This window comes from Castanea sativa, chromosome 6, assembly GCF_040712315.1.
Source record: "Castanea sativa cultivar Marrone di Chiusa Pesio chromosome 6, ASM4071231v1".
Taxonomy (NCBI): Eukaryota; Viridiplantae; Streptophyta; class Magnoliopsida; order Fagales; family Fagaceae; genus Castanea; species Castanea sativa.
In genome coordinates, this window is record NC_134018.1 from 27,678,763 (window position 1) to 27,703,525 (window position 24,763).

Genomic DNA, 24,763 nt, shown 5'->3' on the forward strand with positions numbered 1-24,763 from the left:
GTACCAAGCATGCACAACTCATCAAGACCAGACATAACTCAACATTGAAGCAGTTTTTGTGCAGTTATGACCAAGAGTGTCAACATTTCCAAGAGGGGATCTTTCCAAAGCTTTGAATCTAGAATTAGCAAATCATGGAATCTAAAGAGCCCACAATGGGGCAATCCATCAGTTCTTTCAAAAACTTTCACTTTTGGGTTGTCTTCATGTGCATTTCTCTCATTGAAACACCATCACCTTTGGGTAGTCTATGGGCGAATTTCTCGCATTAAAACACCTTCACCTTTAGGTAGTCTTCGGATGCATTTCTTTTGTTGAAACACCTTCACCTTCGAGTAGTCTTCGGACTAGTTTCTCTTATTGAAACACATTTAGCTTGAGGTCTCTTCCAAACACTTTCACCTTTAGGTGGTCTTCAGAACAGTTTCTCTCATTGAAACACATTCAGCCTTAAGTAGCCCTTAAAGGGTCTCTGTCAAACACTTTCACCTTTCGGTAGTGTTTAGACTCGTTTCTCTTAGTGAAACCTTTTCCACACTTCCATGGTGTAGGAACTTCTCCACACTTCCACATCGTAGGAGTCTTTTATGATACTCAATGCACAACAACAGGCTTAGTACAACCCTCCTCACTTCCATGGTGTAGGAACCTTTTCCACACTCCACGATGCAGGAACTTCTCTACGCTTCCACAACGTAGGAATCTTTTATGGTACTTAATTCACAACAACTATCTTAGTACAACCCTCCTTACTTCCATGGTGTAGGAACTTTTCCACACTTCCACGGTGTAAGAACTTTTTCATGCTTCCACGGTGTAAGAACTTTTTCGTGCTTCCACAGCGTAGGAATATTTTATAGTCTTGATGCACAACAACCGGCTTAATACAATCCTCCTCACTTCCACAATGTAGGAACCTTTTCCACACTTCCATGGTATAGGAACTGCTCTGTGCTTCCATGGTATAAGAATCTTTTATGGTACTTGATGCACAACAATTAACTTAGTACAACCTCCCACACTTCTACGTCATAGGACATTTTCCACACTTCCACGATGTAGGAACCCCTTTCTCAAAATATCAAGGTTTTTAAAAATATTTCTCTTACATTTTCAAAACTACTCTCCTTCTTTAAGGTTTCCCCTTTAAATCAAAGTTGCATCATTACCATGTTTTAAATCTTCCAAAATCTTCCATTTTATCATTCATAGTTTCTCGTATCTACTAAGCTTTCCTCATAGTTGTTGCATAGTTTTTAGTGTGTTTTCATAGCATCCAGCATTTACTTGTTTGTCTATGTTGCCTAAAAAAAAAGAAAAAAGAAAAAAGAAAAAAGAAAAAAGAAAAAAGAAAAGAGAGTTTGTCTTTGCTCAATGCCAAGCACCAAGTCTAGAATTATTCTCAAATTCGTTGCTGCAACTCAACCTTATTAGGGTAAGATCGGTTTTGGCCCATGAATGAAGTAGTTTTTGAACGCAATTTGGGGGTGACAAAATGCAGAATCACATTCTTTATCCAACACCTCTTATTAATCGAGATGTTAGATACAGAAGGAGCAGCTGTAGATACCATATTTTTTCCACCCTCAATTTGCGTGCCAGACCCCAAAAATTCCAAAAATATTTACTATTCTCCATAGGGCACCGGAAACTCCTAAATTGACATGGTACAACCTATTTGGGCATCGGAGAACTCGAAAAGCCATTTTAGGTCAAAATGACCAAAATGCCTCTAGTCAACCCTAGGTTGACCAAAGGTCAAAGTCGGTCAAAACCATCCCAAAAAAACATTTTTCATCTTCTACATCAAACTAGTGCTACTCAGAGATTTTCATCAACTTTGACCAAGTTTGACTTGAGGTTCACTTTCGAAGGCACTAAAAACCTTAAGTTTGATTCAACTTCTTTAATGGGTTGAAACTAGCCTCATTGTGAAGAGTATCAAATCCCCTTTCCAACGACTATTCATGGGTTGAAATCGGAGTTAAAATGGTTGAGATATCTTGAAAACTGTGCTGGGCGCGTTAGCTTACTTCCCAAGGCCATAGCTTTTGATCCAACCGTTGGATTTTCACTTTCTTTAGTGTTATGTAAACTAGGCATCCAGAACTTTCTAGGGACAGTAAGATCAGCTTAATTGGAATTTGGGAAGGCCTTGAAATATGCAACCGAAGTTAGAAATGAAAAGCTGGAGGAAAAAGACGAAATTGTTGATGTTAGCATACCTAATTGGGTGGCCACTAAAGGGCCTTTGGCTTGACCCGGTGGCTACTAAGTGGCCACTGGCTTTGAAGTGCATGCCAAACAGTTATAAATACCCCCAAACCCCTAGATTTCAAGAGGAGACGATTTTGAGCATTTTGGAGCACTTTACTAGGAAATTTCTCTCTCTTTTCCTCTCTAAATTCTCTCCTAAACACATCCAAAAACCTTTGATTCCTCTACCCTTGGAGGCCCAGGTTCCCTTATCACCAATGGACCTAGGTACCATCCAAAAAAAGGAACCCATTGAGGATTGTCCCTCTCAGTGCATTCGACATCAGGATCCCAAAAGTGCAGGGTCCTCCAAAGAACTTCCCACCGAGGGGCCCTATATATAATTTTAGTGAACTTCCCAATGCAAGATAAGTTTTATGCATCATTATTTTTCTTCATTTTATATTGTGAGCATAATGGATCATCACCCTACTCTTTAAAAAAAGAGAAGTAAAAAACAAGGGGATCATCTAGTGATATTTAAACAATCATGATATTGTCTTATTGCTTTAAAAAAAATTGAGAAGTGGGCAAATAAAAAAGGATTGATTAAATGAAGATTGTATGAGCTACATAGTAAAGCAATTGCCTTACATTTAGGGTCTAATTTATTTCCTTTAAAAAAATCATAATATTGTTTCATTTCTTTTGGAAAAAAAATGGAGAAAGAGAAGTAAGTGAATCAAAGAGGCTTGATGAAATGTAAATTACATAGGAAAGCAGTTGCCTCACATTCTGGGGCTAAAGAATTTTGCAGCAACTTGATAATAACATCATATGGTGCAGGTTAGCAAAACGGACAAGTTCCTTAGCTCCAGCCATGGACCTAGCAAAATGTAGTAGTTCCATGATCCCAGCAAAGCCTAGGAGATCCTTGATCCTAGCAAAGCTGAGGAGATCTTTTATTCCAACAAGGCTAAGTACACCCTTGGTTCCAGCAAAGCATAGGAGATCCTTAATTCCAACAAAGCCAAAAAGATCCTTGACTCTTGGAAAGCAAAGCCTAGGAGATCCTTGATTCCAGCAAAACTAAGGAGATCCTTGATCCTAGCAAAGTTGGCAAAGCTAAGCAGTTCGCTCATACCAGCAATACTGAGGAGATCCTTGATTCCAGCAAAGCTAAGGAGATCCTTGATCCCAGCAAAGTTAAGAAGATCCTCGATTCCAAAAAAGCTGAGTAGTTCCCTCATACCAGCAATACTGAGTAGATCCTTAATTCCAGCAAAGCCTAGGAGCTTCTTGACTCTAGGAAAGCAAAGCCTAAGGGACCTTGAATCCCAGAAAAGCTGAGGAGATCATTGATTCTAGCAAAGCTGAGGAGATCCATGATCCCAGCAAAGTTAAGGAGATCATCGATTCTAGCAAAATAGACTAGTTCCTTCATACTATCAATACTAAGGAGATCCTTAATTCCAACAAAGCCTTGTAGATCCTTGACCACAAGAAAGCAAAGCCTAGGAGATCCTGGATCCCATCAAAGCTGAAGAGATCCTTGATTCTAGGAAATCTAAAGGAGACCTTTGATTCCAGCAAAGCTGAGTAGATCCTTAATTCTAGTAAAACTGAGTAGTTCCCTAGTTCCAAACACGAATCCTATGAAAATGGAGTAGCTCCTTGATTCCAAAGAAACTGAGTACTTCTCTAGTTCCAACCACGGTTCCAGCAAAATAGAGTAGTTCCTTGGTTCCATTTTTTTTTTGAGTTGTTCCTTGATGGAATAGTTTTCCGATTCTAGCAAAAGTGGAACAACATGATTTATCCTTTCTTTTTGCTTGAATAACATGAAAAATATCCTTGCTTAATCCGAGTTGTTCCTTCATCAAGCTTTTTATCATTTCTTTTTGCTTAAATAACATGATTTATTGCTTTCTTTGACATGTTCCTTGCTTTACCTTGTTTCTAGCATGTTCTTAGCTTAGATCCATTTCCTTCCATGCTTGTTCATGTGTTATTTGTCTCGATCTACATGCTTTATGCTTTATGCCATGCTTTGTTCTTCTTTTTGTCCTATGTTGATATTGGGGTTATATGCTCACATGTTTGTATGATGTTTTTGGTTATGCCTTGTTTGAATCTATGTTGTTTATATGTACTTTGCCATGTCTATATGGTTAGATCCTCGTCTTTACATGCTTATATGCTTGGATTCATGTTCTTCCATATTTAGGTGCTAGGATCTACATGTCTACATGCATGTTTCTCTGCCTACATGTCTTGATCTATGTTTTCACATGCCTACATGTTTAGATCTATGCTCTCTACATGTTTTATGCTATATTCCAAGTGCTTGTGCGCTCCATGCCATGTTTGTGTGCCTAGACCTAGGCTATGTTTGTCATGCCATGTGCTATTGTAGCCCTTTTTATCGCTTTTTTCTCTCTTTCTTTTTGCTAGATTTATCCTTGTTTGACATTCGGTCAACCTCGGGTTGACCAGGGACATTTTGGTCATTTTAGTTGAAAAAGTCACTTTGGGTGTTCCGGTGTTCGAACGGGTTGCGGCACGTCATTCTGGATGTTCTCACGACCCCATGGAGAGAAAATAATATTTTTGAATTTTTCAAGGTCTGGAACGTAAATCGAGGGCGGACAAAATACGGTATCAACAGCTGCCCATTCTTTATCTAACATCTCGAGTGCAATGAGAGGTGTCGGATAGAAAACATGATTTTGAATTTTGTCACCCCCAAATTGCGTACGGAGGCTACTCATGGATCAAGACTGGTTTTTACTTGGCTGGACCGACCTGCTGCAACTGCTTCGGAAAATTTCTTTTGCATCTATTTCTTGATACTGGGCAAAAACTTCATTCTTTTTCCACAACTAGGAAAGCATGCTAGATAACTGTGTGATGGCGAGGCGTACGACACGGTTTCTATAACCTCAAGATGGGATGTGAGCATACGACATGGCCGCTATAACTCATTGTAGATCAGGAACTTTAAAACTCTTCTGGAACATGATAATTGTGTGATGGCGAAGCGTACGACACAGTCTCTATAACCTAAAAATAAGATGTGTGCCCTTAAATTCTATTGTATGATGCTATGATTGACATTATGTATGACTTAATGTTGTGTTTAATAAAGTTGTTTTATTTTTATCTAAAATAATGGTAACATGAATATTGAAATATTATCATATAGTCCATGAGATGCATAGTATGTGATTTATGTGATTTAGTCACAGAAAATATAAGTCACAAGTTCTTTGTAAACTCAGAATTTATAGTTCGTAGTCCGTGATGAAATTGGGCATTTCATTTGCAAAGATCCTTGTTTGTTGCATTACTATGTGTTTTGTATGAGATACAAAATCAGTTTTTCCTACAATTGGTATCAGAGCCAGGTTTTCATATCATGATTGAATAGCGTGTGATTGGATTTTAGAATTTTAGAAAACCGTTATCTTTGTGTTTTCAAATTTCTGCATAAAGATATTGTTCCATAAACCTTGTGTGTATTGATCAATATATGCGATATATTGTTTTGCATGACACCAAGAGTGCATGGATTGTTCATTCATTCAATAACCATAAATGGAAATCTTAGTTTGTAATATATATATATATATATATATATATATATATATATATATATATATATATAAATAACTACCTTATGCGTGTTTTCATTCCTTGCATTACTTCGGGTTTGGAAGTTTTTTGTTTCATGGCCATTGTACTGCTTATGATTAATTGCGTGAATTGAATATGAATGCATAGCTTGAATCTTGATTGCATGGCTTGAACTTAAATGCACGGCTTGGCTTGGTCAATGAAAGTTATATGTAAGTTATATATATGTAACTTACATTGACCAATTGTAAGTTATTTGTAAGTTATATACGTATATTATATATATATATATATATATATATATATAATATGTAATAATTATATATTACATATATTAATTTGTATATTATATTATATATAATATAATATGGATTTTTATAGGTAATAAGGGTTTTTATTACGTTATATATATATATGTTAATGCTAGTTTAATGAAATTTATTTCTAATGAGATTATGATTATATTTTTCAAGGGTTTCTAGCATTATTATGGTTCTTGATCAATAAAAACCTTTAATTTAAAATATCTAGTGGGAGAGAGATACAAGGGTTGGATCTCACGGCCTTCATTGTTGGTTCATAGTAGTGTGAAATATATACTTTTTCTTTGCCTCGAGCTTGGCATTCCATGCGGAGAGTATTTATTTCATGGTCCTACAAGATTGAATTTCTTGGTTTATAGTGGTTTGATAAACACCTTGTCTTAGCTTCGAGCTTTGCATTCCATGCAGAGGGTGTTTTTGTCATGGTACTACAAAAAAAGCCTGTTAAGGGATGAAATGTGGCTACACATGATTCTAGATAATGGTATACACTAGACTAAGTATTATAGTATCCTCTATGCTGAGTTCTTACTATTATTACTTAGAGGCTAAATGTAAAACGGCATATTATTAGTGTTTGATAAGAATTATCATGATAGCACTAATAATGAGAATAGTTCTCAATCAATCATAGTATTTTATGTTCACTCTATGCTGAGGGATATTGAATATGAGATTGAGTTGTCGTTGCATATTTTATATTATGGTTTTATTAAGGTTCCATACTATTTGTTTATATGCTAAATTGATAATGTCCAATTTACTTATTATATTCATGTTTATTATTTTCAGATTTAAATCATGGCATTATTTGGCCTAGTTGTTGCTATTCTTAACCAAAACAAACTGACTGGATCCAACTATGTTGACTGGAAAAGAAATTTGGACATTGTTCTTACTGCTGAAGAGCACAAATATGTGCTTACTCAACCATGTCCTAGCTTTCCTTCATTAGATGCTCCTCTTGAGGAAAAACAGCGATATGATCGTTGGCAGAAATCTAATGAGATGGCCAAGTGCTACATCCTAGCATCCATCTCAAATGTTCTACAGCATATAATGCATGATGTAGAACTAGCTTCAAACATCATGCTAAGTCTGAAGGAGATGTTTGGTGAGCAAGGCTGTTCTGCAAGGCAAGAGACCATGAGGCAAATTTATAATACCAAAATGGCTGAAGGTAGTTTAGTGAGAGAGCATTGTCTTACAATGATCTCTAATCTGAATACATTGGAAGTTTTAGGTGTCAACATTGATGGAGAATCCCAAGTGGATATGATACTCCAGTCATTACCGGAATCATTTAAGGAATTCAGAATTAATTATAACATGAACAAAAAGATTTATTCTTTGTCTGAATTAATGAATGAGTTAGTGGTGGCGGAAGGCATCCTTGGTACTTCTAGTGTTGAAGCCAATTTGAGTGAAGCTTCTACTTCTCAACCTAAGTCGAAAGGCAAGGGTAAGAAGAAGAAGAAGAAGAAGGACTTCACTAAGAAAGATGGTAAGAAAATTGCCTTAGGAGTTGCCAACAAAGGAAAGAAAACCAAAGGAAAATGTTTCCATTGTGGTGAGAAAGGACATTGGGAGAGGAATTGTCCAACATTCAAGGCTGCCAAGAATAAGGGTATGAAAAGTTCATTTATTCTTGAAATATGTTTGGTACAGAATCCAACGGATTCCTGGTGTGTGGATTCAGGTTGTACTAATCATATCTGCAATTTTTTGCAGGGGTTCTAGGAGACCAGAAAGTTGAATGAGGGAGAACTATTTCTTACTTTGGCTGATGGGAGTAAAATTTCGGTTGAAGTTGTTGGAGTGTTTAATTTATGTTTTAAGTATAGAGTTTTAATATTGGAAGACTGTTTGTATGTACCTAATATTCGTAGGAATTTAATTTCTGCAACTTATTTAGGTAAACATGGATATTGTGTTATCCCGAAAGACAATGTTGTAATAAAGAAGGATAAAGTGTTTATCTGTTCTGAAAATATTGTGGATGGTCTTTATATTTTAACTCCTGATAAGCATAAATTATACAATTCTGAATTAGATAGTAGCTCTTATCTAAAATCATTAAAGAGAAAGTTTCCTTCTACTAGTGATGCATATCTATGGCACTTGTGTTTAGGTCATATTAATTCAAGTAGGATTCAAAGACTAATCAAAGATGGACTTTTACAGCCTATGGACTTTGATGGTTTTCCAGTTTGTGAATACTTTTTGCAAGGTAAAATGACCAAACGGCCTTTTAATGCAAAGGGTAGAAGAGCCCAAGATTTGCTAGAACTAGTACATTCAGATGTATGTGGTCCTATGTCAATCCAAGTAAGAGGTGGCTATGACTATTTCATTACTTTCACTGATGATTACTCTAGATTTAGTTATGTGTACCTAATGAAATAGAAGTCCGAAGCCTTTGAAAAGTTCAAAGAGTTTAGGGCTGAAGTTGAGAATCAATTGGGTAAACACATAAAGGCCATTTGATCTGATCGAGGTGGCAAATACCTTCTTGGTGACTTCAAGGATTACTTGATTGAAAATGGGATTATATCCCAGTTGACTGCACCTGGAACTCCACAACAAAATAGTGTAGCAGAAAGAAGGAATAGGACTCTTTTAGATATGGTTAGGTCCATGTTAAGTTATTCGACTCTACCAATTTCTTTTTGGAGATATGCCTTAAATACTGCAATGTATCTTCTGAATTTAGTACCTTCGAAATTTGTTCCTAAAACACCTGTAGAGTTGTGGAATGGGCGTAAGCCTAGTATGAGACATCTCCTCATTTGGGGTTGTCCAGCACATGTGTTGAAAGGAAAGTCTGACAAGTTACAGTCTAAAACAGAAGTTTTATTTTTTGTAGGGTATCCAAAAGGAACTGTTGGAGATTTATTCTATAGTCATAAGGATAATAAAGTGTTTGTTAGTACAAATGCCAAATTCTTGGAAAATGACTATATGAATAATTTTACTCCTAGAAGTAGAGTTGTCTTGGCTGAAATGAATGAACCTGTCGTTGAACAACCAATGGATGAAACTAGGGATGATGTGGCTGTATTAGATACACCACAAGATACTACCCATGAAATGTCTAGTACTCAGGTGACTCGTCGTAGTGGGAGAATTGTTCGGCCTCCTATAAGATTTATAGGTTTGGGAGAAACTTATGAAGCTATCTCAGAAGAGGCTGAATCAGATCCTTACACTTATGATGAAGCAATAAATGATATAGATGCACATCATTGGGTCCAAGCTATGAAATCTGAATTGGATTCTATGTATTCCAATCATGTATGGGATCTTGTAAAGGCGCCTAACAGCATTAAACCCGTTGGTTGCAAATGGGTTTACAAGAGGAAGAGAGGAATTGATGGAAATGTTGAAACCTTTAAAGCAAGACTAGTGGCGAAAGGGTATACACAAAAAGAAGGTATTGATTATGATGAAACTTTTTCGCCAGTAGCCATGCTTAAGTCTATCAGAATTCTCTTATCCATTGCTGCTCATTATGATAATGAGATTTGGCAAATGGATGTCAAGACTGTATTTCTTAATAGCAATCTTGAAGAAGAAATATACATGTTGCAACCGGAAGGTTTCATAGCAAAGAACCAAGAGCACATGGTATGCAAGTTGAAAATGTCCATTTATGGACTTAAGCAAGCATCTAGGTCATGGAAAATTAGATTTGATCAAGCAATCAAGTCATTTGGTTTTGAACAAAATCTTGATGAACCATATGTGTACAAAAGACATCGAGAGAAAGTAGTAATGTTCCTAGTGCTTTATGTTGATGATATTCTACTCATTGGGACTGATGTAGGGGTAATGTCATCGGTTAAAGTTTGGTTGTTAAGCTAATTTGATATGAAGGACTAGGGTGAGGCTAACTTTATTCTAGGGATCAAGCTTTGGCAAGATCGCAAGAATAAGATGTTAGGCTTATCACAAACTGGATATATAGATAAGGTCTTAGAACGGTTTAGCCTGCAAAACTCCAAGAAAAGATTGCTTCCTTTCAGACATGGAGTTCCTCTGTCTGATGACCAAAGGCCTAAGACTCAAGAAGAAGAAAATATGATGAGACAAGTTCCTTATACTTCTGTAGTGGGAAGTCTTATGTATGCCATGCTTTATACTAGACTAGATATCTGTTATTCAGTTGGCATGGTCAACCGATATCAATCAAATCTAGGACCAAAACATTGGCAAGCTGTAAAGCATATTCTCAAGTATCTTAGGAGAACAAAAGATTATATGCTTGTTTACCGGTGTGAGGATTTGATTCCCATAGGCTATACAGATTTAGATTTTCAATTAGATTTAGATTTCAAAAAATTCACTTCAGGATGTGTTTTCACCTTGGGAGGTGGAGCCATAACTTGGAGGAGTGTTAAGCAATCTTGTATTGCGGACTCCACCATGGAAGCTGAGTACGTTGCTGCTTGTGAAGCAGTAAAGGAAGCTGTTTGGCTCAAGAAATTCCTTTCTGATCTTGGTGTTATGAGAATGGAGCTAGTTCCCATCACATTGTTTTGCGACAATAGTGGAGCGGTTGCACAATCCAAAGATCCAAGGAATCAAAAGAAAGGAAAGCACATTGAGAGGAAGTACCACATCATTCGAGACATTGTTGCTCGTGGAGATGTTGTGGTAGCAAAGGTTGAAAGTGCAAATAATCTAGCAGATCCTTTTACCAAAGCCTTGCCTCAAAGGACTTTCGAGTCACATTTGGAGGGAATGGGAGTTAGATTAGTGCACAATAGTCTTTAGGGCAAGTGGGAGATTGTTAGGATGTGTGCCCTTAAATCCTATTGTATGATGCTATGTATGACATTATGTATGACTTAATGTTGTGTTTAATAAAGTTGTTTTATTTTTATCTAAAATAATGGTAACATGAATATTGAGACATTATCATATAGTCCATGAGATGCATAGTATGTGATTTAGTCACAGAAGATATAAGTCACAAGTTCTTTGTAAACTCAGAATTTATAGTTCATAGTCGGTGATGAAATTGGGCATTTCATCTGCGAAGACTATAACGTATCAACTAAGATGATTTGTCTTGATCATGGAAGTGGAGACTTCCAGTTGATATGTTGATATGTTTTAAGAGTTAAGACATATTGAACTGGACTGTAGTGAGATTTATTATTCTCCTAAAGACTATTAAATGAATAATAAATCTCACGACTTCTATTTGCATGAACTCTTAATCTTGAGAGAAAAATGGACCTGATCATGACGTGTAGGTTGCTTTGATATATCAGGAGTGAGATCTAAAGTGACGGTCAAAACCACAGTATGTTGGGCAGCCACATTTAGTGTTGATGGAACATATATTCTCAAGATGAAATTCATAGTCTCCTAACGGAGATATAAAATATTCCCTTGAGATAAGTTTAATGGGATCAGTTATTCAGAGATTTAGGCCTAACTACTTTGGTAAGAAATTACTTAAATATATATTTATGAAATTGGATTTCATAAATATATAATAAATAACTTTAAAGGATTAAACCGGGTACTCAAGGATAAGATGTAGTAATTTACAAAGTGGTAGTCTATATTCATGACTTTGTGTTATTACGAATATTTTATGAAGGGGTTGCATGTATAATAAAGTCTTGGGATATAATTTATTGATAAGGGCTAGAGTGCAATTGTATTTATATAGTGGTATTAAATATAATTAATGGTAACTTTGGACTTGTCAAGAGTTGACGGAAAAGCCCAAGACCCATTGGAGCTAGTATTTTATTGGTCCCTTTTGGTCCCACTCCAAGCCACACATTAAAGCCCAATTAGAAAGGTCCAATAGACCAGTCCAATTAGATAATCAGTTAGTTACAAAGAGAGAAACATACAGAATTTTTATTAGTGTACTAAGAAATGGTGTGTATGTGAGAGTGAGACACAATTGCATTCTCCTTTTGAAAATTGATTGAGAGACCACACATCTTGGGCGTAAAGTGGAATTGGAGTGAAGATTAAAAGTGTTCCCAAGTGCTTCTAATCTTTTTTTTTGAATTTCTCCACACCAAGGTACGCTATTTTGTTCTTAAATTCTGAAATTTACATAGTGCATGTTATCAATCATGAATGAAATAGATCCTTGTTTGTTGCTTTCGCTATGTGTTTTGTATGAGATACAAAACCAGTTTTTCCTACAAATGGCTCTTAGAACAAGAGAGGAGAAGTTCCTACACTGTCGAAGTGTGGAAAGGGTCCTACACCATGGAAGCATAGAAGATTGTGCTGATCTATTGTTGGGTTTCAAGCACCATAATGGCTCCTAGAATAAGAGAGAAGAAGTTCCTACACTGTGGAAGCATAGAAGATTGTGCTGATCTGTTGTTGGGTATCAAGCACCATAATGGCTCCTAGAATGAGAGAGAAAAAGTTCCTACACCGTGGAAGCATAGAAGACTATGCCGATCCGATGTTGGGTATCAAGAACCATAATGGCTCCTGAAACAAGAGAGAATTTCCTACATCATGGAAGTGTGGAAAAGGTCCTACACCATGGAAGCATAGAAGACTGTGTTGATCTGTTGTTAGGTATCAAGCACCATAATGGCTCCTGGAACAAGAGAGGTGAAGTTCCTACACCGTGGAAGTGTGGAAAGGGTCCTACACCGTGGAAGCATAGAAGATTGTGCTGATTTGTTATAGGGTATCAAGCACCATAATGGCTCTTGGAGCAAGAGAGGAGAAGTTCCAACATCGTGGAAGTATGGAAAGGGTCCTAGATCGTGGAAGCATAGAAGATTGTGCTGATCCGTTTTTGGGTATCAAGCACCATCATGGCTCTTGAAACAAGAGAGGAAACGTTCCTACATCGTGGAAGTGTGGAAAGGGTCCTACATCGTGGAAGTATAGAAGATTGTGATGATCCATTGTAGGGTATCAAGCACTAGACATGGAAAAACTGGTGGGTTGGGTCAAACGGGTCAAAAACAGGTCATTTTAAGCGGGTTAAAAATGGGTTCGGGTCAATCGGGTTGCGGGTCGGGTCGGGTTGGGTTGAGTTGACCCATATTTTTCACATGAATTTTTTTTTCTTTTTTATTTTTATAAAGAAAACATGTATTTGCCATGTGGAAAGTTATGCAACAAATTACTTGATGTAAAATGCATTATTTTGAATTCACCACTTATATCAAGAATGAACTCAGTTAAACTTATTAATACTTATTCAATAATTTTAAAATTATAAAAATCCTAACATTGTTATCTAAAATAAAATAACACAAAGATAAGTAAAACAAATACACAGGTTTTATTTCAACACAATATCAACATTCCAAAATATAAAAACAAAATTACAAATGATTTATTGGATAACTCATTTGATAAAGAATAAAAACATATAAGAAATTTACAACCTTGAAAATTAATTTTATAATCTTTTATCAATTGTTGTTGGCACTCTATTTCAATTTGAGATATACATTAAAGTTTAATTGCTTACTTATTTATACATGATCTCTTTTATGAATATCATATCATTGTTAAGTAACACACACTCTAGGAAAGATCATAATTTATTTTGAAAAGCCTTTTATTTTGGACATAAATTGTTAAAAAATAGGTTTAAGCATTCATAATTTATGCTAACTTGATACTTTGGCTTCACTATTTTCACACTTGTGAATGTTTCTCACACATGTTTACAATTTTAAATCTATGTTTTTAACTCTACTGTAACCAGATTATCTTGGCATGTACTTTGCTATTTGATAACTAAAAATCTTTACTCATCACAGAATGCTCAACCATTTATCTTTCAATTAATTTGCAAGCAGTTATGTAAATGTATCAATTTTTTCTTTAAGGCTCATAATAAACAATTAAACCAATATTGTCTTAATTTTACTATTTTTTTTTAAACATGGTTCGGGTTCGGGTTGGGTCACGGGTCTGGTCGGGTTAACCCGCAAAAAACAGGGGTCGGGTCACCCGTTTTTGCTTCGGGTAAAAAAAATTGGGTTCGGGTCGAGTATTTTCGGGTCAGGTCGAGTCGGGTCAGAAAATTCTGACCTGTTTTGCCATGTCTATCATGCACCATAATGGCTCCTAGAACAAGAGAGGAGAAGTTCCTACACTGTGGAAGTGTGGGAAGGGTCCTACACCGTGGGAGCATAGAAAATTGTGCTGATCCGTTGTTGGGTATCATGCACCACAATGATTCTGGAAACTGCCTTTAAGAAAAGTGGCTTTGAGTAGGCTACTGATATATATGAAAAACAATGCCTATGATTAGGACTTGTATGTATGATTTTGGAAACTGCCTTTGAGAGGGCTAATGTATGACTTTAGGAAAAGTGTCTTTGAGAGGGCTGCTTGTTAGGATGTGTGCCCTTAAATCTTATTGTATGATGCTATGTATATTATTATGTATGACATTATGTATGACTTAATGTTGTGATTAATAAAGTTTTTTTATATTATCTAAAAATAATGGCAACATGAATATTGAGACATTATCATATAGTTCATGAGATGCATTGTATGTGATTTATGTGATTTAGTCACAAAAGATGTAAATCACAAGTTTCTTGTAAACTCAAAATGTAGTTCGTAGTTGGTGATGAAATTGGGCATTTCATCTGCTAAGACTATAACATATCAACTAAGATGATTTGTCTTAATCATGGAAATGGAGATTTCTAGTTGGTGTGTTGATATGTTTTAAGAGTTAAAACGTATTGAACTGGACCGGTGTGAGATTTATTATTCTCCTAATGACTGTCAAATGAATAATAAACTCACGACTTATATTTGCATGAACTCTTAATCCTGAGAGAATAATGGACTTGATCATGAGGTGTAGGTTGCTTTGATATATCAGGAGTGAAATCTAAAGTAACGGTCAAAACCTCAGTATGTTGGGCAACCACACTTAGTGTTCATGGAACATATATTCTCAAGATAGAATTCATAGTCTCTTAATGGAGATACAAAATATTCCCTTGAGATAATTTTAATGGGTTTGTTATTCAGAGAGTTAGGCCTAACCACTTTAGTAAGGAGTTACTAAAGTATATATGTTTATGGAATTGGATTTCATAAATATATAATGAATAACTTTAAAAGATTAAACTGGATACTCAAGGAATTAAGATGTAGTAATTTACAAAGTGGCAGTCTTCTTTCATGACTTTGTGTTACTACGAATATTTTATGAAGGGGTGGCATGTACAATAAAGTCTTGGGATATAGTTTATAAATAAGGCCTAGAGGGCAACTATATTTATATAGTGGTATTAAATATAGTTAATGGTAACTTTGGACTTGTCAAGAGTTGACAGAAAAGCCCAAGGCCCATTGAAAATAGTGTCTTATTGGTCCCTTTTAGTCCCACTCCAAGCCACACATTTAAGCCCAATTGGAAAGGCCCAAAAGGCCAGCCCAATTAGATAATCAGTTAGATACAAAGGGAGAAACATACATAATTTTCTGTAGAGAATTGTAAGAACATTATTGTGAAGTGGTGTAAAGAAGTGTTAGACACCTTGACATTCTCCCTTTGGAACTGATTAAGAGACTACACATCTTGGGCGTTAGTGGAATTGGAGTGAAGACTGAAAGTGTTCCCAAGTGCTTCTGATATTTGGTTTTGAAATTCACCACTCCAAGGTACACTCTCTTGTTCTAAAATTCTGAAACTTATATAGTACATGTTAACTTTTATGAATGAAGTAGATCCGTTATTTTTCTGATGCGTATGTTTTGTATGCGCTACAAACATGTATATTTCCATCATTGCTGATATATGAAAAACAATGCATCTGATTAGGACTTACATGTATGATTCTCGAAACTGCCTTTGAGAGGGCTAATGTATCATCATAGAAAAATCGCCTTTGAGAGGGTTGATGATGTGTGATTATGGAAATTGCATTCGAGAGGGCTGTTGATGTATATGAAAGACAATGCCTCTAAATAGGACTAATATGTATAACTCTAGATAAATCGCCTTTAAGAGGGCTGTAGACATGTGTGGAGTAATGCCTTTTGGTAGGGCTTACATGCATAATTCTAGTAAATCGCCTTGGAGAGGGCTAATGTATCATCATAGAAAAATCGCCTTTGAGAGGGTTGCTGACGTGTGATTATGGAAATTGCCTTTGAGAGGATTGATGATGTATGACTTTAAGAAAAGTGACTTTGAGAGGGTTGCTGATATATGTGAAAAACAATGCCTATGATTAGGACTTATATGTATGATTTTGGAAACTACATTTGAGAGGGCTGATGTATGTCTTTAGGAAAAGTGCCTTTGAGAGGCTGCTGATATACATGAAAAACAATGCCTCTGATTCGGACTTACATGTATGATTCTGGAAACTGCCTTTGAGAGGGCTAATGTATCATCATAGAAAAATCACCTTTGAAAGGGCTGCTGACGTATGTGAAAAGCAATGCCTGATTAGGACTTATATGTATGATTCTAGAAATTGCCTTTAAAAAGGCTGCTACTGTATACAAGGAACAATGCCTCTAGGTAGGAGTTACATGTATAATTCTGAAAAACACCTTTCAAAGGGCTGCTATTGTATGTGTGAAACAATGCCTCTAAGTAGGACTTACATGTACAATTTTGAAAAATCGCCTTTGAGAGGGTTGCTGACGTGTGATTATGGAAATTGCCTTTGAGAGGATTGATGATGTATGACTTTAAGAAAAGTGACTTTGAGAGGGTTGCTGATATATGTGAAAAACAATGCCTATGATTAGGACTTATATGTATGATTTTGGAAACTACATTTGAGAGGGCTGATGTATGTCTTTAGGAAAAGTGCCTTTGAGAGGCTGCTGATATACATGAAAAACAATGCCTCTGATTCGGACTTACATGTATGATTCTGGAAACTGCCTTTGAGAGGGCTAATGTATCATCATAGAAAAATCACCTTTGAAAGGGCTGCTGACGTATGTGAAAAGCAATGCCTGATTAGGACTTATATGTATGATTCTAGAAATTGCCTTTAAAAAGGCTGCTACTGTATACAAGGAACAATGCCTCTAGGTAGGAGTTACATGTATAATTCTGAAAAACACCTTTCAAAGGGCTGCTATTGTATGTGTGAAACAATGCCTCTAAGTAGGACTTACATGTACAATTTTGAAAATCGCCTTTCAACTAGCTTTACATTTGTGATATGGGTAGCACTTCCATTGCATCGCATCGTATCCTCACGGGTTTACCGATTCAATCTGCTAGTGATCAATCCACTGAGGGAGACGGAAAAAGGAGAGATTGTACAAAATAAAACTGCCCCAGTTTAGGTTTTGTGTGGTTCTTGACATGAAAGGAAAAGTTCTTGGCCGGACGAACTCATTCCTGCATACTGATTAGCATAAAATGGACGGAATCGCGCAAAATAAACTACCCCAGTGTAGGGTTTTATGTGGTTCTAGATCAGCAAATCGGCTTGACATGGGTTTGAGCTCGTACTGGACGATTATACCACAATGGGTTCCTTGGTTTGCTGAATTTTGGATTCAAAGTTCTGGGCAAGATCCACTTTTGGAAATGCTGACACTCTTGGTCATAGCTACACAAAAATTGCCTGGATGTTGAGTTTTGTCTGGTCTTGATGTATTACGCGAACTAGGCACCTATTCAGGCTCTCGCAGGGAGAGATTTCTCCTTCTTCTAGTGGATATCTCGAATTGCACTAAATAAAGGGAATACTGTCCATTGTTTGAAAATATCAAAAATAAAACTGCCTCAGTATCAAGATTGAGACTGGGGCAACCTTTGGGCATTAGGAGCTGGAGTACGACTTAGGCATCCTCTATTGGGATGAGTTCGAGATGGTATTTAAAACCTAGGGTTAAGCATTTGAATCTTTTGAGTTCAGATGAAGGGAGACTTTCATAAGCTGTTGCAATCTTAAAACCTCATTTTTCTGGAAATTCCTTGGGAAGAAGTAAATAACCCTCAAGGATTTTTTTGGACATGCAAAGGTTTGGGAGGATTTGAAATCCTTGCTATTTGAAATCTTTGAGGGTATCATTTTTCCCTTCTGTTTCGATTGGTTTTGAAAACCAAGTTCACAAATTTTGGAAATTCATTCATGATCATGAAAATATGTTTGAATGCATGTACCATGAAAGGGGATTGCTAAGGCTATGTTTCCTATATGGTTTGTGTGTGTATGTGCTAGATGGCTCTCATTTACCCTGAATAGGGAACATGCTTGCAAGTAAGGATTTTTAGCAAAGTGATTATGCTTATCAAATGAGTGGGTGTCCCTTTTTATTCTTATGCAGGGAGAACTGGAATGATGTGCTTGGCTTTTTGAACTTTTCAAGTGGGTTGGGAGAGGACCCTACCCTTTTTGATGTTTGACGCCTTAGCATATGAGGATGATTCTGTTATCAATGATTGACCAAATGTTCAATGTCCCATAACCAATCGATCCTCAATGGTCAGTGAGGTCTTTTGTTAGGTAATTATTTGGCATAAGCTCCGTAGACTAAGTAGTCGCTCTCAATCAGGAAGGACTTTCTCAAGACTGTAATGTAAGGATATGGGTTTCCTAGGCTTACGAGAGGATATTTTGGCTGTGAAATTCTTTGAAGGGTTTCCTAAAGTCAAGGATTACACTTCGTCGAGAATCTTTTTGGGGTGCCTCTCATGCTTGAATAAATCCTTAATTTGAGTCAATCTTTTGAATCTTGCCCATTTCTTTTTTGGGGCTTTCATTTTGATTTTCTTTGGCCCGTGTTTCTTGATTGTTTCAGGCTGAATTTTTTCTTTTGCCCTTTCTTTGCTTGGGGCTTTATTTGACTTGATTGCTCATGCCTTTTGTCATTTGATTTGGGCTATTTGCTCATTTTTTTTTTCAATTAGAAACTCATTTGAAGGACTTAAGTATTGGAAGTCACCTAGCATGAGGTCCTTGTAACCATCTAACTTGCCCCAGTGTGGGGGTAATCCTTGACTGGGTTAAACAAGAAAAGAATTCAACAGGCTTAACTGGGCTAACAAGGGATACTTCTCTACAAGCAGGGCGGTAGTGAAATGAATGCCTTTCTCCGTCATCTTGAACGCTTACTTCTTAGCCTTAGGAGCTTATGTGCCAAATTATAAATTCGGGTGATTTTTGAAAACCATTTTCTTTCGGGCTTAAAAGGGCTATCATCTCAGTTGGCCGGCACTTCCTTCGGCTTGGTCCAGCCTATCTCCACAGCTTACCACACTTTCTCATCTAAAGACTGCAAGAAAGCTCTCATGCGTACTTTCCAATATGCATAGTTAGTACCATCAAATAAAGGAGGTACAATGAGTGACTGTCCTCTATCGATGAGAAACAGGGGTCAATGGATCACACAACAAAGATTAAACCCTAATTAGAGTGTGCTTGCTCTGATACCATTTGACAGGCCAAAAATGTATTGATCCCTTGTGATTAATTAATTGATTAATTAGCCAAGTTAATTAATTAATCAAATTAACATGCAATGTACGTGGCAGCACAAACAAATCACCAACTAAAGCAAAATGCAGCGGAAATAAAATTTGACACAGTGATTTGTTTACGAATGGGGAAAACCTCCGAGGCAAAAATCCCACCGGGTGATTTTACGGTCACCACTCTCGAGAATTCACTATTATCAAACAAACAGTTACAAGTAAAAGAATCCCAGTACCTTATACCATCCTACAGTTGAACCCTTACCCCAATACCCAATTGGACTTGTTTTGTAGTGACAATCTTTCCTTGTATTGCACGGCTCCTGGTACATGACTAACCAAAAAATGTGCAGATCCCAGTACGCAACTTGATCACCAACTTGATAAAGATGTTGGCTGCAAAGTTCTTCTGTTCATCACACGATGAAGATCATGAAGTTTCTTGGTCACAAAACCCTACGGTGTACAAACACAGCAGCTTCTTCAAGAGAAAGATGAACTAGGGAAAACTCTGTCTCCGGTCACAATTTGCATGAACAAAACTTTGCTCTACACTCGTGCAACTTGTGTCACCTTTGACGGCCTTTAAAATAATCCTTATATATGTTTACGGTTGTGAGAAAAGAAAACCTAAACACATACTCACGGATTGGATGAAAAACAGCTCTGAAAAATTGAGTTTCATAAACCTTGATAGATAGCCATTTATTGAGATAGCTATCGAGCCACAGGCTTCAGCAGCTTTTAAACCTCGATAGATATTAGCTATTGAGGTAGCTGTCGAGATTTAAAATCCAGCACTTTCTTACTTGATTCTTGGACAGACTTGCATGGCTTTAACACTTGAACTTGAAACCTTGTTCTTTGAAGTATTAAACACATCCTAGATCTACCTAATTACAAGTAAAGTGCATTTTTTCAAAGGATTAGCCAATACATAAAATGTTGATATATGTTCCTAACATGAATCACATATGTCCTAACAATTGTCAAGAATTGAATGTGAACTTTGCAAAAGTGGTGAATATTTCAAGAATGTGGAGTTGTTGAGATGGAATATCATGATGTGAATGTTTGGGATTGACTTGCCACTCTTGAAAGATGCATGCATTTCAAAACACAGATTTTCATGATCTGGTCTTTTGATTTGAACCTTTATGCTTTGATCTTATTTTGAATTTGTTTTTGAAAAATGTGTACAAGATTGCAATAAACCTAAGCCAACCGAGATGGGAGAAGGTTTGTTAAGATAATGCTGGGATGAGTTACAGGGTCAAACTTGGGTTCCAGTGTTTCTGATGGATGGCATTCTTAAGGCATGTCCCTAAAAAGGAAATTGACTAGTGACAAATCTAGACTATGCCAAACCCAATAAAATTGGAAGTATTTTGGCTCTCATATCTAGACTAGTGGCATATCTAGACTAATCCCTTTACTCTTCTTCTACGATTTATATGTGGGCACTCATTACAAGCAAGTTTTGGCATTGTGTTGCTGAAGTAGTTGAAGTTGACTTCTCACTGATCTGAGATTTGTCAAGTGAATCACCACAGTTGAGGTGGCCCTAATACTGTTTGAATGTTCCTGAGGCCGAAGTGGTCCAGGTTCGATGAAGGCTTTGTTTATGGCAAGATTCAATAAAATTGGAGAGAGTTCATGATTCTCCCTGAATGTAGGCTCGGTTCACCATTTTCTTTTTATTGTCAAAGTGGAAGTTAGGCTTCTAAGGAATTCTTTGAACAAGCTAAAAGATCTTCTGATGGCCTTGTAAAGAAATCGTGACTGTGGCCCTTGCTAAAGCTTAAGATGCTGTCGAGGCTATCTTAAAGAATTACATTCAAGGGGGAGACACCATTCAAAAAATAGCTGCCCCAGTGTGGCGTTTTCCATGGTCTCTCAATCACTATCACAGCTTGGTGAAATTTTTAACTGAAGGGTGTGGGGATTCACATATCAAGAAACCTAAAGACATCTCAGGATACTTGGAGAAAGGGAGGACTTTGTTCAGAAAGACCCAAAGGTGAAAGAATGTTTTTTTTCTAAAGAAGACCCGAATGAATATTTGTTTGGGGGAAACCCGAAGGAACTGCTTAGTCTACCCGAAGGTGAGTGACAATTTTATCTGGGAAATACTCGAAGGAAAAACTTAGACTACTAGAAGGCAAAAGAAGATCCTTTTTTTTTCCGAAGGAACTTCCCAATCTACCCGAAGGAGAAAGGAGATTTTGTCTTAAGGTATACCTGAGGGAAACACCTTGATTACCCGAAGGCAAGAAAATTTTTTTCTTGAACGGAACTTGAAGATTTTATCTTAGGGAATACCCGAGGGAAATACCTAGACTACCCGAAGGCAAAAGAGGATTTTTTTTTTTTTTTTTTAAGACCCGAAGGAAAGGCCCACTGAGGCAAGCTGAAGAAAACCAATTTGGAGCTGGCTGATCTTGATTGAGAGATGTCGGGTTCTTTTCATGCTTTGGAGATCCTTTGATAAAAAAGCTTGCAAGCTGTCCGGGTCGAATCCAACTTCTCACTAAATTTCGCTCCTAGACTTGTAGTAGCTAGTCTTCATGGATAATGTGGGGCTGCACAAGATGGATTTTTAGTGGTCTTATGGGAATGAGACCACTAAAAATCTGCCCCAGTATTGTAATGAGAATAGCTAAATCCATGTGTCTCCCACCAAGATTGGAATCTTGAAGCTGTCGTCCATTCATTATTTTGTGCTTGGGATTGAATTTGGAGCACGTCCTCAAGATTTTGGTAACACTCGCGTGGAGATGTTGGGACTTTCCATATTTTACCCTATTAAGTCAACCATGGAAACAAAAGAGGGGCGGTTAGAAACCATCCAAGAAAAACAAACCCCAACAGGATAAAATATTATACTAATAAAAAGGATCATCATCGCGCATGGTGCTCAGGTAGTGTGCTTAGGGCTTAGGAAGAGTCTCAAAGCTTAATTACAAACTGAATTTAAATTGTCTCATGCTCAAACATAATGACATAAAGGAAACAAGAAATACGAGAATAACAAAAGCATAAAGATAGTGAGATGATGTTTGGTTTTGGGGACTTCTTCCACAGTAAATGGCCAACTTGGCGTTGCCTCAAGTTGGGTGTCCTCTTGAGAAACATGGCTCGAATGTCCAACTGCTCAGGCGTATAAGCTCAAGCTTTCAAGGAGCAATTCTGGATCTTGAATTCCTTGTAAGGACCATCTGAATATCTAGTTCCCCGATTGATGTGGACATATGTGCTTCGGGCTCTAACCAGCTACCTTTGATAAGACCTTGAACCTTTTGCTTGAGTAGTTTGCACATGTTAGTGGAGTGGCCAACCATCACCCCATGATAGTCGCAATGATTTTCATTATTGTAAGTCTCTAATGAAAGTTTTGGCTGGATCTCAGATGCCATCAATTCTACTAACTTTGCCTTCAACAGTATTGGCAATAGCATGGATAACAGGACTGACAAAAGGTCCAAGGCAGTTGTGCCACTTGATTGGGAAATGTCACTCCCTAGATTGCCTCTGTTCAGTAACAGAGAAGGATACGATACTCCATGAGGATATGGAGCCGTAGGGAGGCTTATAATGAATGAGTCCCCTTGACCTTTGTTCTTGATCAACACATTAACCTAACCCTCACAGCTTGTTGGAGATGAATCAGTGATTGTGGTATTTTCCAATTGAATAATGTTATTGTCGATCCGGCCTTGGATTGTCCCCCTAAGGGACTTGCACTCTTCTAGGCTATGTCCCGGGCTACCAAAGTGGTGCTCACATGTCTTGAACAGGCCAGACTCACCTGGAAGGGAATTGATTATACATCTCGGCAAAATTGGGGCCACTAGGCGTTCTTTCAACAATATATGATATAATTGCAAAATCGGCATAGGAAGGGGAGGAAACTTTTCCAGTGCCTCTTGGACTTGTTGGGCTGGTGCCATTTGCCTCGTAGGAGCGACATCATTTTGCTTGGATTGGCTTTACCTCGGTTGGCTTATTCCTTGAGGAGTTCGGATTGTGGGAGCCACGTGACTCTTTTGCCCTCGAGATCCCTCAAATCTCTTTTCAATATATGATCTTTCATTGGCATGTCCTATAGGTGCTAGGGTATCCATAACATCGACTCCATAGGTCAGGTTACTCATTGAGGTGTTAATGCGAAGGTCAATCAGCCGATGCACAAGGTGAAGAAGTCTATCCTACTGATTTTCCAAATTCTCAATCCTTGCATTCAACCTGGTCAGCGTAAGCTGCTCGTTAGAGGCCATACAACACTCAAATTCTTCTGATTTTCCTCACCGAGTAATTCCTCGATCAATTAGGCTCTAGGCCTCCGTGTTGAACTCGTCACAATCTCCTAATGAGTGCCCCGTGCTCTTGAATGGTATTTACAAGTCTCACCCGTAATTCCTTGCTCTTTCAATTCCTTTGGGCGTATGTATCCTCGATCCACTAGAGCCACAAAAAGGTTATCCAGGTACCCATGTAGATCTTTTGGATCAGGCTGGTCATCGTCCTCTCTTATTATTGCATTCACTTCCTCACCCTGAGCATCAAAGGTCGTGGTAGTGGCAACTTTGGACTGCGTAGCACCCTCAAATATTAAGGCACCGCTATCAATCAGGATTTGGATCTTATGCCTTAATAAGTGAAATTCTTCTATTGAATGCCCTGGAGCATCATAGTGAAACTTACAATTCTTTGAGGGGTTGTAACCTTCTAGAAGATTGGTGACTGCCTTAGGGACGACTGGAACGATTAAGCCCTCATTCAACAGAGAGGAGTACAACTCGGTAACTGACATTGGGAAATGGTGGGACTTCTTCGGCTTCTTCCCTAGATTCCCCATGAGATATAAATTTCCTTTGGCCTTTCGGACGGGTAACGACTTAGCCAATTGTACCCCCTATCTTCAGCCACCATATGGACATCTCCTTCTTCGACCTTGGCCTCACTTCCCTTTAGCTGTTGTTCCATCAGAGAATAAAGGATAGTTAGGTCAACGACCTTCTTGGTCTTAATACCCTCATCGATATGCTCCCCAATAGGAATCAGCCTTGCAAAAGAAGTGACTTAGGCTCTGATCATCTTCTCATAGTAAGGAGGCTTAAGGTTATCAAATAACCACTTAATCATCTCATCTTCCATCATAGGGGGT

The 24,763-nt window shown here is 37.5% G+C and overlaps 1 pseudogene; it reads right to left on the reverse strand.

Annotated features, from left to right (window-relative positions):
• Nucleotides 1-24,454, reverse strand: part of LOC142639738 (zinc finger BED domain-containing protein DAYSLEEPER-like) — a 43,393-nt pseudogene extending 18,939 nt beyond the window's left edge.
• Nucleotides 24,455-24,763: the final 309 nt, after the last annotated feature.